This window comes from Notamacropus eugenii, chromosome 1 (genome assembly GCF_028372415.1).
Source record: "Notamacropus eugenii isolate mMacEug1 chromosome 1, mMacEug1.pri_v2, whole genome shotgun sequence".
Classification (NCBI taxonomy): Eukaryota; Metazoa; Chordata; class Mammalia; order Diprotodontia; family Macropodidae; genus Notamacropus; species Notamacropus eugenii.
In genome coordinates, this window is record NC_092872.1 from 177,926,726 (window position 1) to 177,943,305 (window position 16,580).

The window sequence follows — 16,580 nt, forward strand, 5'->3', positions numbered from 1 at the left end:
CATCCCTCAGTCTTATCTTCACCCCAACCCCAGAAGCTCCTTTTATACCACCAAAGCTCCCCAAGAAATGTCCAGCTCTTTCTTCTCTGTTACCATCTTGGGCTGTAAAGAATCAATTGAAAGGTCAGTAGCACCCAGCAAGTCTCTGGCAATGGCTTCTTACCCCATCAACAGCTTTCCATCTCTGACTCTGCTCCCCGACAGAGAAGAAAGGAATGGCCAGTAAAAAGTCTCTTTATGAGCAGAGCAAAGGGACAGCTAAGTGACACAGTGGATAGAGCACTGGCCCTAGAGTTAGGAGAACCTGAGTTCAAATACACCCTCAGACACTTGATACTTACTAGCTGCGTGATCCTGGGCAAGTCACTTAACCCTGATTGCCTCACCAAAATAATAATAATAAAAATAATAAGAGTAGAGGAATAGAAATTGGAATCTGTATGCCTACATACCAGCAGCTAGGTGGGGCAGTGGATAGAGTGCTGGGTTCAAATCTGACCTCAGACACTTACTAGCTGTGTGACCCTGAGCAAGTCACTTGACCCTGTTTGCCCCAGTTTCCTTATCTGTAAAATGAGCTGGAGAAGGACATGGCAAGTCACTCCTGTATCTTTGTCCAGAAAACTTGAAATAAGGTCATGAAGAGCTGGACATGAGTGAAATGACTGAACAACAACAAATGCCTGCAGTCCATCTTCTCCTGGGAGCATCATTAATCTATTTCCTTTTGTCTAGACTTTCTGGTCACCATATTCCTGCTCTGAACTAGAACATCACCATACAAATAGCGTGTATGAGCATCCTATCAGAGCTGAGGAAGAGAAGAATTCCAACAAGTGGACATGCAGAGGGAGGGTTTCAGCACAGGGGCCACTTGTAAATATTCAGAAAAGCAAGAGACGGCGGAGGAACCCTGGGAGATCACCAAGAGTCTACTTTAGTCGGAAATTAGAAGGCACAAAAGGAAGTAAAGTGAAGTAGGAAAGACACTTAGAGCAAGACTAGGGAGCACCTTAAATACCACGCTAAGGAACTTCTGCTTTGTTCTAGGGACACTGTAGGTGTTTGAGCAGAGGAATGATGTTGTCAGGCTAGCGCATTCGGAAAATGGTTTTAGAGGCTCATGAAGGGTAAGGTAGAGGGGAGACTATTCTAGTGAGAGGTAAAGGGAGCCTAGACTAGAATAATGACCATGGGAGAGGAAAAGAGGGAACAGACTCTAGAGTTGCTATGGCACTATAATCCACAGGACTTGGTGATTATATAGCTAAATGACAGAGTGGACAAGAATTCAGGAAGACCTGAATTCAAATCTAGCCACAACACTGTGTATCCCTGGGCCAATCACTTAAATGCCTCAGTGTTCTGATTTGTAAAACAGGAATGATAATAACAGCACCCACCTCCCAGGGTTGTTGTAAGGATCAAAGGAAATGCTATTTGTAGGTTTGCAGGTTGGGAGAGAATATCGTGAGTTCACTTTGGGGGATGCTGTGACTGAGGTACTGGTAGAATTGTCCAGCAGGTGATGTCTCAGTATGGTGACCTTGAAAGTCAATATAAATCACCCAGTGAGAACTTGCTAAATTGAAGCTAACTGATAAGTTAAATCGAATTTCTGTTACTAATTGCTAAACCTTATATGAAGAAGTGCTCTAAATCACTATTGATTAAAGAAATGCAAATGAAAACTACTCTGAGATACCACCTCACAGCTATCATATTGGCTAATATGACAAAAAAGGAAAATGAGGAACCTTGGAGAGAATGTGGAAAAATTGGAGCACTAATGCACTGGTGGTGGAGTTGTGAACTGATTCAACCATTCTGGAGAGTAATTTGGAATTATGTTCAAAGGGTAACCAAACTTGGCATGCCCTTTGATCCAGTAATACCACTACTAGGTCTGTATCCCCAAGAGACTATAAAAAATAGAAAAATGTGCATGTGCAAAAATATTTATAGCAGCCCTTTTCATGGTGGCAAAATATTGGAATTTGAGTGGATGCCCATCAATTGGGGAATGTCTGAACAAGCTGTAGTATAAGAATGTAATGGAATACTATTGTGCTATAAGAAATGATGAAAGAACAGGCAGATTTCAGAAAAACCTGGAAAGACTTGTATGAACATAATGCAAGGTGAAATGAGCAGAACCAGGAAAACATTGGACACAAAATCAATAACATCGTGTGAAGACTAACTCTGAATGACTCAGTTCTTCTCAGCAGCACAGTGATCCAAGACAAATGCAAAGGATTCATGAAGGAAAATGCTATCCACATCCAGATAAAGAATGGATGGATGATGAACACAAATCAAAGCAAATTTTTTTCATTTACTTTATTCTTTTTTTGTGGTTTTTTTCCCTTTCAGTCTGTTTCTTCTTTCACAATTGTGACTAATATGGAAATATGTTTTACATGATAACGTGAATAACCTATATCAAATTGGCTACCATTTTCAGAATAGGGGAGGGGAGGGAGGGAGAGAGAAAAATTTGGAACTCAAAATGTTGTAAAAATGAAAGTGAAAAATTGTCTTGACATGAAATTGGGGAAAAAATAAAATACTATTTTAAAAATTTTAAAAAACTGATTGCTAAGTCTTATAAGTTTTCTAAATCTGAGGGCCTCTGGGGGATATTTACATTCACTACAAATGTTTCACATACTTATGCTTAAGAATATTAGGCCTGAAGTCAGGAGACTTGTGTTCAAATGCTATTACAACACTATGTGATCATGGGTAAGGGTATTTAATTTCTCTGAGAATTGTTTCCTCATCATAAGAAAATTGTTTTGCATATAAATGAGTTAGGTTTACTATTGTCTCAAAGTTAAGATTTTGATTTACTAAGTAAAGGAGTAAACTTTTTGTCTTACAAGCAAATGGAATATTTCTTCAGAGAATCCTTAAGTTCAATTCTTTAAATAAGAACTCCATAAATTTTGTTTCATTGGGTTTCTCTTAAAGCAATTGTTGGTTTTAATTTGTTCAATACTTCTATTAATGATTCAAATGAAGGCACAGATGACCTGCTAATCAAATTTCCAGATGACACAGAGTCAGTAGGGATAGAAAATATTCTGGGCAGCAGAAGTAGGATTCCCAAAGTTCTCAACAGGATGGGACTATCTGCTAAATCTAATAAAATGAAGTTTAATCGGCATAAATGTACAACTCTACACTTAGGTTTGAAAAATCAACTGTACAAGTATAAAATGGAGACACCATAGCTATATAATAGCCTACATAAAGACTATCACAGAGTGATAAGGGTAATAACAAAAGATCATAGCTATAATTTCAACTACATGAAATTGAAAAGATTTTACACTAACAAAATCAATGCAACCACAATAAGAAGGGAAGCTATCAAGTGGGAATATATTTATATCAGAGATATGGAATATGTCTGATATTCAAGACGTAGGGGACTAAAAATAAGATTGGGAACATATCCCAAATGGATATGAATAAACCATTCTCCAAACAAAAATTGTAAATAATTAACAACTATATGAAAGATTTCTCCAAGTCACTAATAATAAGAAATGTATATCAAAATAACCCTGAGATTTTATCTTACATCCCCAAAACTGTCAACTACAATAAAAAGTAGGAATAACCAATGTTGGGGGGGAGGGCTATAGAGATATAGATATACTAAGACACTGTCGGTGGCATTGCAAATTGGTCTGACCATTCTGGAAAGCAATTCAGAATGATACTTGAAAAAAAGATCAAAAGGTCCATGATCCAGAAAACCTACTGCTAGAACAGTATCGTAAGAATCATAAAATCATAGATCTAAAGCTGGAAAGAACATTAAAAGCCATCTGGTACAATGCTCTCATTTTGTGGATGAGGAAACTAAAGTCAAGGGGGGGGGGGGTTAACTGGCTTGTCCAAAGTCAAAGGCAGGGGGAAAAAAGCTCACATAAGTCACATAGGCACCAAAATATTCCTAGCCGTCTTGCTATGGTAGCAAAGAATTAGAGGCAAAAGAGATGCACATTGATTGGAGAATAGCTAAGCAAAATGTGGTACATGAATGTAATGGAATACACCAAAAGACATGATGAGTATGAAAAAGTGAATAATCAGGAAAGAACATACAAGAGAAACAATGGTAAAAATACATCCATGCACATGGCAATTGGGTGAAACATAGCCCCTGCCCAGTAGCTTACAGCAGTTTTGTTTTACTCACCACGAGGTAGGAAAAGAAGCATAAAGGACTGACAGAAAAGTATCAGATCATTGTTTTTGTGTGCACACTCAGTTTTGGACTAGCAACTCATGAACCATCAATCTTTCTGGCTTCTCATCCATCCAGAAGACTCTTAGTCTATAACACGAGCACCTCAGCCATTTGTGGATACAAGTAGGCTGAATACCCTCTGTGCCTTGGATTGGAGCAAAGAAGGGAATCTGTACACAGTCAGAAAGAAAGTGTTCTAAGTGTTCTGTTGGACCTTTATCATGCACTCCTTCCATTACAATGTGTGTTTGTCCTTCGTTGCCAAAAAAGACCATGCCATCAGAGAAATGATGACATGACTTGCACTTGACTTTGTTTTGAGTGAGGGTCACTGTGCAGGTCACCAGTCTCACTTCTCCTCTAGAGCCATCTGAATCCAGTGACCAGATATTCATCAGGATGACTGGAGATGACACAGGATGACTGGAGATGACCCAGGATGAGACAATTGGGGTTAAGTGACTTGCCCGAGGTCACACAGCTAGTGAGTGTCAAGTGTGAGGTGAGGTGAGATATAAACTCAGGTCCTCCTGACTCCTGCACTAATGCTCTATCCACTGCACCACCTAGCTGCCCTCCATTACAATAGGATAAAATCTAACCTCCTTTGCCTGATTTTCAAATCCCTTCACAATCTGGCCCACATACCAACTATTATAATGGTAGTAGCTGACTTTTATCTAGTGTTCTAAGATTTTCAAGGCTCTTGGCATACATTACCTCATTTACTTCTTGGAACAACCTTGTAAGATAGTCTTCCAGATATTCTGAATCTTCACTTTGCAGAAGAGGAAACTGAGACCTAGAGAGGTAAATATACTGAGTCGACAGTTCTTTCACATTCACTGGCCACTTCTTTTTTGAAGTATCTCCCTCCCTAAACAACAAGGTCTTCTGTGCTGAGCACATGTGTCCCTGGAAGAGATCAGAGGGACGTGGTGCATGCTCAGTGGGATCTACTCCAATCCAATCCCTGCTACACTGATGTTTGCCATTAGGTTATAGATTTATGCTCTCAAGCTTGGCTCTACCGTAAAGCTGTCTGTCCCCCTTTCTTTAGTTTCTTTGTCTACAGTTAAGTAGCTGCTATCAGACTGGTGGCAAAATTAGGACTCAAAGCCAGTTTTCTTCAATCTTCCCTTCCTATTTCCAAAACTAAAATGACAAAATAAAGATTATCTCTCTGCTCAGCTTCTAAAGATTTACTTATTCATTTTATGGAACAGGATAAGAATAACATAAATACCTTAACCAGATAGAATTTGATCAAATTTCAATCACAGGAAATAGGAAAGTTTTGATGTGATGGCAAAGTAACTCCTACCATTACTATGGTCACATATGAACCAGCACTGAGACCCATGACTGAATTACCCAACAGCCTCAAGTGCTCTTTTACGATCTTCCATCAAGTTCAATTATACTCATTCAGATCTACTCTCATTGTCCACTTTTTCTCATAGAGAGTGGTTAGGTGTTTTCTATGTAGTTTATTCTTCCTAGGAAATACAAGGGACCTCTCTCTTTCTTTTCAACTTGACCAATGCCTTCTCTGCCTGAAATTAACTTGACTTTATTAAAGACATTAGTACCAAGAGGAAGCATGAAATAAAGGAAAGAAGGCAAGACTGGAAGTCAGAAGACCTACAATCTAGTCCCAGTTCTATTACTATTGGCAAGATGTTTGACAACTTTCTGAGCTATTCTTTTATTCATTAATGTTTATTTTCTTTCCCTATGCTTCTAAGTTAGCATCTGGAGCTAGTTTAACTGGTGGTCTATTATGCCTAGTCTTTGACTGGGTTGTGTGATCTGGCATGGGTTCACAGATATCTGTACCTATGATAAGTCTGACCAGAACCAAAACCCAAGACATCATTATTCACCAAGTGGGTACACTGTGGGCCCAGTACTAAAAGGAAACCAGTTGCCTATGAAGCATCATTCTTGAAAATCCAGAATTTTATGTCAAGAAAGCATCACAAATACCCAAAATTCTCCATGCTTCTAACCTATAATAGTGTATGTTACACAGAGTAGGTATTTAATAAATTTTTATTTGCAGAAACAAATTGACATTTTAATCTTTAGAAAGAGGTCAGTGAGGGAGATGGGATGAGAGAAGAGTTGTATTCTGCCTTTTTCCCCTCAAAAACCCTATAAAAGCAGTCAGTCCTTCCATTTATTATGTTTTTCCCCATTCCCATCCATTTGAACCCCAAGTCAGTAATCCTACCTTCCTTTGATCTCTGTGCAGGCTATAGTATTGGACAGAACACTGGACTTTGAAGCCCAAGATCTGCTGTCCTCATGTCTTTCTGTGCAGTTTGGGACAAGTAACTGAATCCTTTGTGCCTTGGTTTTTTCATTTGTGAAACATGGATAATGATAATAACAATACCTTTCCTGATTAACCCTAAGGGTTGTTGTAAGGAACAAATGAAATAATGTGTGTGAAAGTGCTTCCTAGCTTGTACAAATATGAGTTATTACTATTGCTATTAATAACAGGGGTAGCTTTTTTTTTTACAGGTTCTTCTTTCCGGCTCTGTTTACATTCTTTTGAAATGCCATGAAGCAAGGGCAGGTAGGTGGTGCAGTGGATAGAGCACTAGTGCAGGAGTCAGGAGGACCTGAGTTCAAATCTCACCTCGGACACTTGGCACTCACTAGCTGTGTGACCTTGGACAAGTCACTTAACCCCAATTGCCTCATCCTGGGTCATCTCCAGTCATCCTGATGAATATCTGGTCACTGAATTCAGATGGCTCTGGAGGAGAAGTGAGGCTGGTGACCTGAGCAGCCCTCCCTCACTCAAAACAAAGTCAAGTGCAAGTCATATCATCATTTCTCTGATGGCATGGTCTTCTTCTGCATCAAAGGACGAACACACGTCCCGTGAAGTCGTAATCCTGTGGTCTGTCATTCGTAGCCATCTTCCTAAATTTGTCTTTTTCTGGAATGTAGTCTTAATCATTTCTGAGTTGATTTTCCTCCTTTACTATAGCCTCTGACATTTTCTTTTGGCTTCTGCCTTAACCTGTTCCTCTCTTAGCCACAGTGAAATCACATTTCTCTTTCACCTGGGAGTAGATGTAAGTGGGGTGAGAGTAAGGGATTTGGGCAAATCACTTAACTTCTCTTTCTTCAATTTCCTCATCTGTAAAATAAAGAGGTATACCTGACAACTTCTAAGGTGTCATCCATGTCTAGATCTATGATCCTATGCTTGGGTGTGCTCATGTGTATTGAAGAGAATGAGTGTGTGTGCCTTGGGCTGTGTGAGAGTGTGAGCAGTTGTATGACTAGTTATTATTCTCCATGCTGACCCTGCCCTCTAGTGTCCAAATTTTAGCAGAAGAGGTAAAACTCATTTCCATTTCAAATCTTTGTTAAATTCTGTCCTCAGTGGTTTCAGCATATTACTACTAATGTCATTTGGGGTTTGATCTGGAAGAAATGCTGACCGTCTTAGGAATCAGTTCTGAGGCTCTCTCTTCAAAAAGACATCTGAATGTCAGGTGCACCCAATCTATTTCTGAAGAAATTAATTAATAGAAGACACTATAGATTGGGACAGAAAGGGAGGAAGCTTGAAACAAGTTCTCCTGATTGAGAAAAAGACAATCAAGAAGTCTCAGGGAGTCATAGCACCCCTGTGAGCCTGACGATTGTTTTCTCTCCATGGCTGAGAAGATGGAGGAACAAGAAGATCAAAGCATTTGGTGCAACCCCAGGACAGTTGATTTTTCCCCGTACAGGAAAGGTTAGGAGTAGATGAAAGCAAACCATGGAGGTGGGCACGACAGATTCAAAAGGACATCAGGACATTCCCTATGCTAGGTCAGATTGCATTGGAGTTTTCTATTTCTAAACCTCTACTGACATCTGATCTTTTACAAGTCCTTGGACTTTTATCTGCCTGGCCCTTAGACCCCACTGCTGCCACACTGCTGACCTGTTTTCCTCAATCCCACACTTGCCTCCTTTCTCTGGCCCAGAGGTCACTTAGTACTCTTTAATATTGTGATGGATCAGTAATCTCATTAACCATGGGCATCCCTCCCACAATGGTACAGATCACAACCAATCCCCAAATTCTCATCCTGACCCATTCTTACCCATGAGCTTAACGATCCTCCACAGATCCACCCAACATCCAAATGGAATCCTTCTTTTCAAACCTTCCTAAAGTGGAATCTGTGAACTTGGGGTTTTTAAAGAAAATTTTGATAATTGTATTTCAATATAATCTGTTTCCTTTACGGTCCTATGTATTTTATTTTGTGCATTTAAAAGTATTATTCCTATAAGAGCTAGATTATAGGCTTTATCAGACAGCCAAACAATAGTGCATGACACAAAACAAGACTAAAAACTTGTGTTTACAACTACCTTTTCCAGTCAAACAGCTATCATATTTCTGCCTCTCATCACCACTTTCCTGGATTATTGCAACTGCCTCCTCGTTGGTCTCTTGTTTCAAGCCATTCCCTGCTCTAGTTCATTCTACACATTGTTTCCAAAGTAACTTTCCTTAAGTATAGATCAGACCATGTGAATCCCCTACTCAAACAACTCCAGTGTCTTCCTATTGGCTCTAAAATAAAATATAAATTTCTATGTTTAACTCTTAAAGCCCTGCACAACCTGGACCCAAACCTCCCTTTTCAGCCTGGACACCACCTTCCCTCCTTCTCTGTGCAATCCAGCCAAATTGGCTTTCTCTCTGTCCCTCACACATAACACTCCATCTACTCTATACCTTTATATGAATTATCCACCATGGCCAGAATACCTTCCCTCCTTCCCTCTCTCTTCCTTTAAGTTGCAGTTCAGTCTTTGATCCAACCACTCTGGAGAGCCATTTGAAACTATGCTCAAACTATAAAATTGTGCATGCCCTTTGACCCAGCAACACCACTTCTAGGGTTTTATGGGATTTTTTTTTGTCTGTGTTTTCTTTCACAACATAGTTAATATGGAAATGTGTTTCTCATGACTGCATATGTATAATCAATATTAAATTGTTTGCCTTCTCAAGGAGGGGAGAAATAAGAGAGAAAGAAAGAGAATTTGGAACTCAAAGTTTTAAAAATGAATATTAAAATTTGTTTTAGATCCAACTGGAAAAATAAAACATAAAAATCTTCACATTAAAAAAAAAGATGTTGTTCAGGCACCATCTTCTGCATAAAACTTTTCCTGATTCCCCCCCAACTCCTAGTGCCATCCCTTCCTTACCTATCTTGCACTTAACTACCTCATGTGTATATATGCCTCCATGTAAGTGTATATTTATATGTATGATTATATTTGTCGTATTTTTATATGTACTTTCTCCCCCATTAGAATATAATATTCTTGTAAGTAAATAAGGTTCCATTTTTTGTAGTTGTATCCCCAGGGCCCAAAACAGTACCTGATATACAGATAGATATATAGGTATAGATATTGTAAGAGATTATTAAATACTTGTTGATTGATACTGCAGTCTATTTGGCCCATCATGACCTTGTCATGACCTTTCAGTCATCCATAACTCTGATTTATCAAAGATTGTTGTGTTTCATCATTCACAATTATACAGCATCTTTAGGATAAGTTTCATGTAGGGAGAATTGTTGAAGATTATTGAAAGTACTGTAAACTTTTTCAAAAATGGAATATAATCTACTCTACCCCCCTAATCAGTTAGGGATCCAATTCACTGAAGGCCCAAATGCTGAGAGAGAGAGAGAGAGGGAGGGAGGGAGGGAGGGAGGGGAGGGGAGGGGAAGGAAGGAGAGACGGAGAGGGAGGGAGATCTGCAGTGCCTACCCAGCTACATATGGCAATATACTAACTCAATGTACCAGCCATCAAACTATGTTATCTAGATCAATGGTCTCTAAAGTGGGTACATATACCCCAGAAGGTACACAAGACAATGCATTGGGAGTGGGGAATAGAGAAAAAAAGATTGGAACTTCTATTTATATTTCATCTTAAAAAATCAACTTTTACTAATATTAAACACTGGTGAGTACTGGTGGCTTCACTCGGTCTGTATGTCCAGTGGTCACATGTCACATCCTGTACCTTGGGGAAAGCATGGGAGTTCTACAATGATAAGAGGTTGATAGTGGTACCCTCACTCATTTATTTACTTTCCTTTTTTTCTTTTCTAAGACTGGCTCTCCCTATATCTCCCAGGGTGGATGTGCAACGGTCATACATAGGTTTTATTTTACCATAGATAAGATGAGCTTTGACTTGTTCAGTTTCCAAGCTGAGCCAGTTTGGTGCCTCCTCAAGCCACCCACACCCAGGAGCTTACCTTGTTGATTCCTGACTTAGTGTAGACACCTGATTGGGGTTAATTCACTGGAACTCCGAATCCACAAGGTCAAGGGACTCACCAACCTAGCAGGATATTACTAACGTTGGCCACCACACCCAGAATTCATTCACTTCCATTTCATTTCAGCGTACACGTACTAGTTAAATGGATGTACAGCTTATATTATCTGGCTTTAACTAAATGAATCTTAACAAAATAGACAAATGGCTGTAAAAAGATTCCACAGATTGAAGATAATACTAGTGACATGAGTGCAAGGGAATAAGCAAGTGACAGCACCCCAGCCTTCTACTACAAGCTCTTCATCAGCCACATTATGTGGCTGAAATAAGGATGAAATAATCACATCTGACAAGAAGTCAGATAGGGAGTGACCATGAAAAGCTTTTATACCGTACAGAAGTGCCCTGGTTTTCTCTTGACAAATTACTTAAAAGAGTAGTCAGACTTAAATATAAGTTACTTATTTCTCCCATATTTGCTGATCTTTCCTGCGACAACAAGTAGCTGCCAGGAGTATGCTTTTTAGCAAACATTTTTGAAAAAAAAAATAATAAACAGTCTGTTCCTCCAAGGTGAAAGTGATGCTTTAAAGATGAGTGAGAAAGAAACTCGTGATGGAAAGAGCATTTTGAAAACAGATGTTTGGATATATTTCCATTTTTTAATGATTTTACTGCTGAAAACAATGTGTTACTTATAAAAACTCTCCTCTCTAAACACTTTTAAAATTTAGAATTTTCTAATCTGTTTAGAAATCTTCCAAATGGACAGTCTGAGTGAATTTTGAACCCTTTTGTTAAAGTGATAAAAAAAAAAAGTAATACCTCTCAAATATTTTGCAAAAGCAACTGAATGGCATTACCCACCCCATCCCCTACCCGCCCCCCACCTACATAGAAATCTACTAACTGGGATTTCAACAAAATCCTTTGCATAATTGGCAAATATCACTGAATATAAATATCATTATTTATTAAGTTTAGTCAAAGATGTACTTTTTCCTTTTAGACTGATATGTATTTGTGAAGTATCTTTTTCAAATATGACAGTCATTAGAACCTATTACTGAAATAAACTAAACTTAGAACCATTTATTAGGGGCATATGCTCAAATATTCTTTACTGTTAGAGATGCATGATCAGAAAAGTTTGAAGACCATTGGTCTAGTTGGTGTCAAATGTAGCAGGGAACCTTGAGTGACCTGAAAAACTGAACAGATTGAAATGTAATGGAAAATGTTTAACCAAATAAATAATAATAGAATAAACCTAGAAAATGTTTATTTGAAGTTTTCTAAGTAAATAGGCAGCCTGCTGGCATCCATTTTTATCTGAATTTTTACCACTGGTCTGGATAGGCATCTCTGCCATTTGTTTTTTTCAATATCAATAATTAGGACACCTGTTGCAAGTAATCTTCAAGATGCCCTATAATATTCTGGGGCTTGATATAGTCAGCACAAGCTCATCCACAAACAGTGAACAACCTCACCATCTATAGAGAATCCTACTTCTTTTTGGACCCCTTCCTAAAAAGTTATTGTTGTGTTTGTCCTTCATTGCTGAAGAAGACCATGCCATCAGAAAAATGATGGCATGACTTGCACTTGATTTTGTTCTGAGTGAGGGAGGGCTGTGCAGGTCACCAGCCTCACTTCTCCTCCAGAGCATCTGAATCCAGTGACCAGATATTCATCAGGATGACTGGAGATAACTCAGGATGCAATGGGAGACCTTGGCCCTTTAGGCCAAGGTCTTTGCAGGTACTCACTTAGGGTGAGGCAACGCCCATTCATTGAATAGGCCTGTTTAAGAAGTAGCCAGGGGATGGCCCCTTTAATGAGGCAAAGAAAAAGGCTGGGAGGAAAGCAGCAACAGTTACTATTAATAATCACTCTGAAGCCAGGAGGGTCCAGAAAAGAGCCATTAGGCAGGGGCCTCGTGTTGTCCAGTGTATGAGGTTCAGAATGCAGTAGGTTTAAGGTTTTGGGAAAGGAAAGAAAAAAGGAAGGGAAGGGAAGGGAAGGGAAGGGAAGGGAAGGGAAGGGAAGGGAAGGGAAGAGAAGATTATAGGTAACCATGGCAAATATCATTGTGATCCTACAGTTTCTTGTTTCATAGCTCACTTAATATTAATCATCAGAGGGTAATGGAACAAAGTTACTGCTGGTTGCATTCACCAAGGAATCTTATAATAAGATAATGTATGCATGAGAGAATTCTTGTTGAAAGAGAGGCTACTTTTTGTTCTACTAAGTCAAATTTTGTTTTGTTTTTTGTTTCATTTGGGGATTTTTTTTTGCAATTAACAAACGAAACACATGCTCTGTATTCTCTATGCTATTAATACATTGTCAGAATGAATTTTCAAAATCTCCAACTGACCCCAGTTGTAACCCTCTACAACTCTCATACCATCAACCATACCACCTATGATAACTCTGGATCAAGGCAGCAGGTGATGAGTCAATTAACAGTTCCAAGAACACTGTATTGGCTGAGAAAACTAGTCTTTTTACAGGATTGTCTGAAACTTCTAGTGGAGATGCTCTATAGCAGAGAAGTCAAATTCAAGAGACCTACAAAACTCCCATCAAACCATATTAAAATGTAATTGGGAAATATTTAATAAAATAAGTAAAAATATAATACAACATGAATAATGTTCATGTGTATTTTCTAAGTCAATATAGAGCCTGTAGGGATCCATTTCTATTTAATTTGACTCCAGTGCTCTACCGCAGTGATTCTCAATATGTGGTTGAAGGCCACCAAGACCCTTTCAGGGGGTCCACAAGGTCAAAATTATTTTTACAATAATACTGAGGTGTTGTTTGCCTGTTGAAATACTTCCCCTTTTCCAACTACACATCTGTGTGAGACCAAATTTTCTTCATTTACTTCAACCAAAACAACATATTGCAACAAATTGAATGCAGAAGCAGATATGAGAATCCAGCTGTGTTCTATTAAGCCAGACATCAAAGAGATTTGCAGAAAGATGGAAAACAATCCCACACTGTTCGCTAAATTTTTATTTTGGAAAATATATTTATTTTTCATAAAAATAGGTCATTTATGTTCATATAATGGGTTTATTATTGTTATTTTAAGTGAATTAGTAAATGAACATTTTAAACATTTATTCATTTTAATTTCTAACAGGGTAAATATTGATAGTCATAACTCACATAAGCAAAAGCTCTTTGGAGTCCTCAATGATTCTGAAGGGTGTAAAGGAGTCCTAGGGCTGAAAGTTTGCTAATTGCTGCTCTACAGTGTGTTAGCACCACCTTGTGGGGGGAAAAGGGTTGGGGGAAAATCCATGAAAGGTGCTTTATTAAAGCTAATGTAAGAAGGATCAATGGATCCATTCAATTCAACAGCTGTGTATAAAACACCTACTACGTGTAGTGCACTGTGCTAGGCATTGAAAGCAATGGAAAGGTCATTAAGACTTGGTCCCTATTGTCATGGAGTTTTCTGCAATGTTGAACATTTCATTCCGAGGGCACTATCTTTTCAGTTGTTTCATCATTTTCTTGCCAATTATTCCATTATTGTAGACATTTGATGATTTTTCTGGGTCTTTTTAACACAAATTAACACAAGAATGATTTTGTTAAAATAGTTCAGACCCTTGTCAATCAATGTCAACTTGCTAAATGCTTGTTAAAGTCACAATTCTCTAGTTTGTATTTTAAAGACATGCTACTGTTTGATGTTTTGAGCCAGAGAAACTTAACCATGAATCAGAACTTTAGAACTGAAAGGGCGCTTAAAGATCGTCTACTTGAATATCAACATGTGACAAGAGGAAATTGCGTCCCAGGAAAGAAAAGTAACTTCTAAGGATTGTTTAGGGCAGCTAGGTGGTGCAGCAGATGGAGCACTGGGCCCAGAGTCACAAAGATGCTTACTAGCTGTGTGACCCTGGACAAGTCACTTAACTCTGTTTATCTGTTTCCTCATCTGTAAATGAATGAAGGAAATGTCAAACCATTCCAATGTCTTTTCCAACAAAATCCTAAGCAAGATCATCCAGAATCAGATACAACTCAACAACGATGATTGTTTTCAAGGTTTGAATTCTACCTACGGCCACTCCATACCTTTACACACCAACCTGCAGAATGTAAGCCTCTTGAGGATAGGGACTGTTTCAGTTTCCTCTGTAACCCATGGCCCTGGCCTCCCTCTACCTGGGCTCATGTCTACCATATCCAATCCTGGGAACTAACACAAGAGGGTTGTTTTCACTCTTTTTTGGTTCATGGTTCCCACCTGGAGTTTACTCCATGAAAAATTCCAATAAATCTGAGTCTGGGTAACTTTAAACAGGAAAAGTGGTCCTCAGCTCCTATACAAACAGATAAGAAAATAAATGGGGGGGGGGCGGAGCCAAGATAGCGGAGTAGAAAGACGCACATACACATAGCTCCGAACCCACAACCCATAGAACATCTGTATAAAGTAACTCACGGCGAATTCTGGAGCAATGAGGCCACAGAACAGTAGAGCAAAGGAGATTTCTGTTCCAGAGGGACCTGCAAACCTCTTGCAAAAGGTCCATCACGCTGCGGATGCGGAGCCCAGCCCAGCCCTGCCGTGGAGGCACCAAGAGGAACAGATCCGAGAAGGCTTCAGGGATGGGATCTCCAGCAGCCACACAAGTCCCTCCACCCACAGGTGACAGGGGTCAGTGAGAGGGTCTCTTTGGTGGGTCGAGAGGGGAGTGGGGTGCCCCCATAACTCAGGCCCCCTCGGGAGGCAGAAGCTGAGGCAGCAGCAGACCAGGGCTCCCCAAGCAGGCAGGAGCCTGGATCCATTGTTGAAGGTCTCTGCATAAAGCCCCTGAGGGAACTGAGCCAGTGAGGCGGCCCTGCCCCCACCTGAGCATCTGAACTTAATCTCACACTGAATAGCAGCCCTGCCCCTGCCAAAGCCCCGAGGCTGGGGAGCAGCATTCGAATCTCAGACCCCAAGCGCTGGCTGGGAGGATCAGGAGGCAAAGTGGGTGTGAGGAAAATATTCAGAGGTCAAGTCACTGGCTGGGAAAATGCCCAGAAAAGGGAAAAGAAATAAGACTATAGAAGGTTACTTTCTTGGTGAACAGGCATTTCCTCCCTTCCTTTCTGATGAGGAAGAACAATGCTTACCATCAGGCAAAGACACAGAAGTCAAGGCTTCTGTGTCCCAGCCCACTCAATGGGCTCAGGCCATGGAAGAGCTCAAAAAGAATTTTGAAAATCAAGTTAGAGAGGTGGAGGAAAAGCTGGGAAGAGAAATGAGAGACATGCAGTCAAAGCATGAACAGCAGGTCAGCACCCTGCTAAAGGAGACCCAAAAAAATGCTGAAGAAAATAACACCTTGAAAAATAGGCTAACTCAATTGGCAAAAGAGGTTCAAAAAGCCAATGAGGAGAAGAATGCTTTCAAAAGCAGAATTAGCCAAATGGAAAAGGAGATTCAAAAGCTCACTGAAGAAAATAGTTCTTTCAAAATTAGAATGGAACAGATGGAGGCTAATGACTTTATGAGAAACCAAGAAATCACAAAACAAAACCAAAAGAATGAAAAAATGGAAGATAATGTGAAATATCTCATTGGAAAAACAACTGACCTGGAAAATAGATCCAGGAGAGACAATTTAAAAATTATGGGACTACCTGAAAGCCATGATGAGAAAAAGAGCCTAGACATCATCTTTCATGAAATTATCAAGGAAAACTGCCCCGAGATTCTAGAACCAGAGGGCAAAATAAATATTCAAGGAATCCACAGAACACCGCCTGAAAGAGATCCAAAAAGAGAAACTCCTAGGAACATTGTGGCCAAATTCCAGAGTTCCCAGGTCAAGGAGAAAATATTGCAAGCAGCTAGAAAGAAACAATTCAAGTATTGAGGAAACACAATCAGGATAACACAAGATCTAGCAGCTTCTACATTAAGGGATCGAAGGGCATG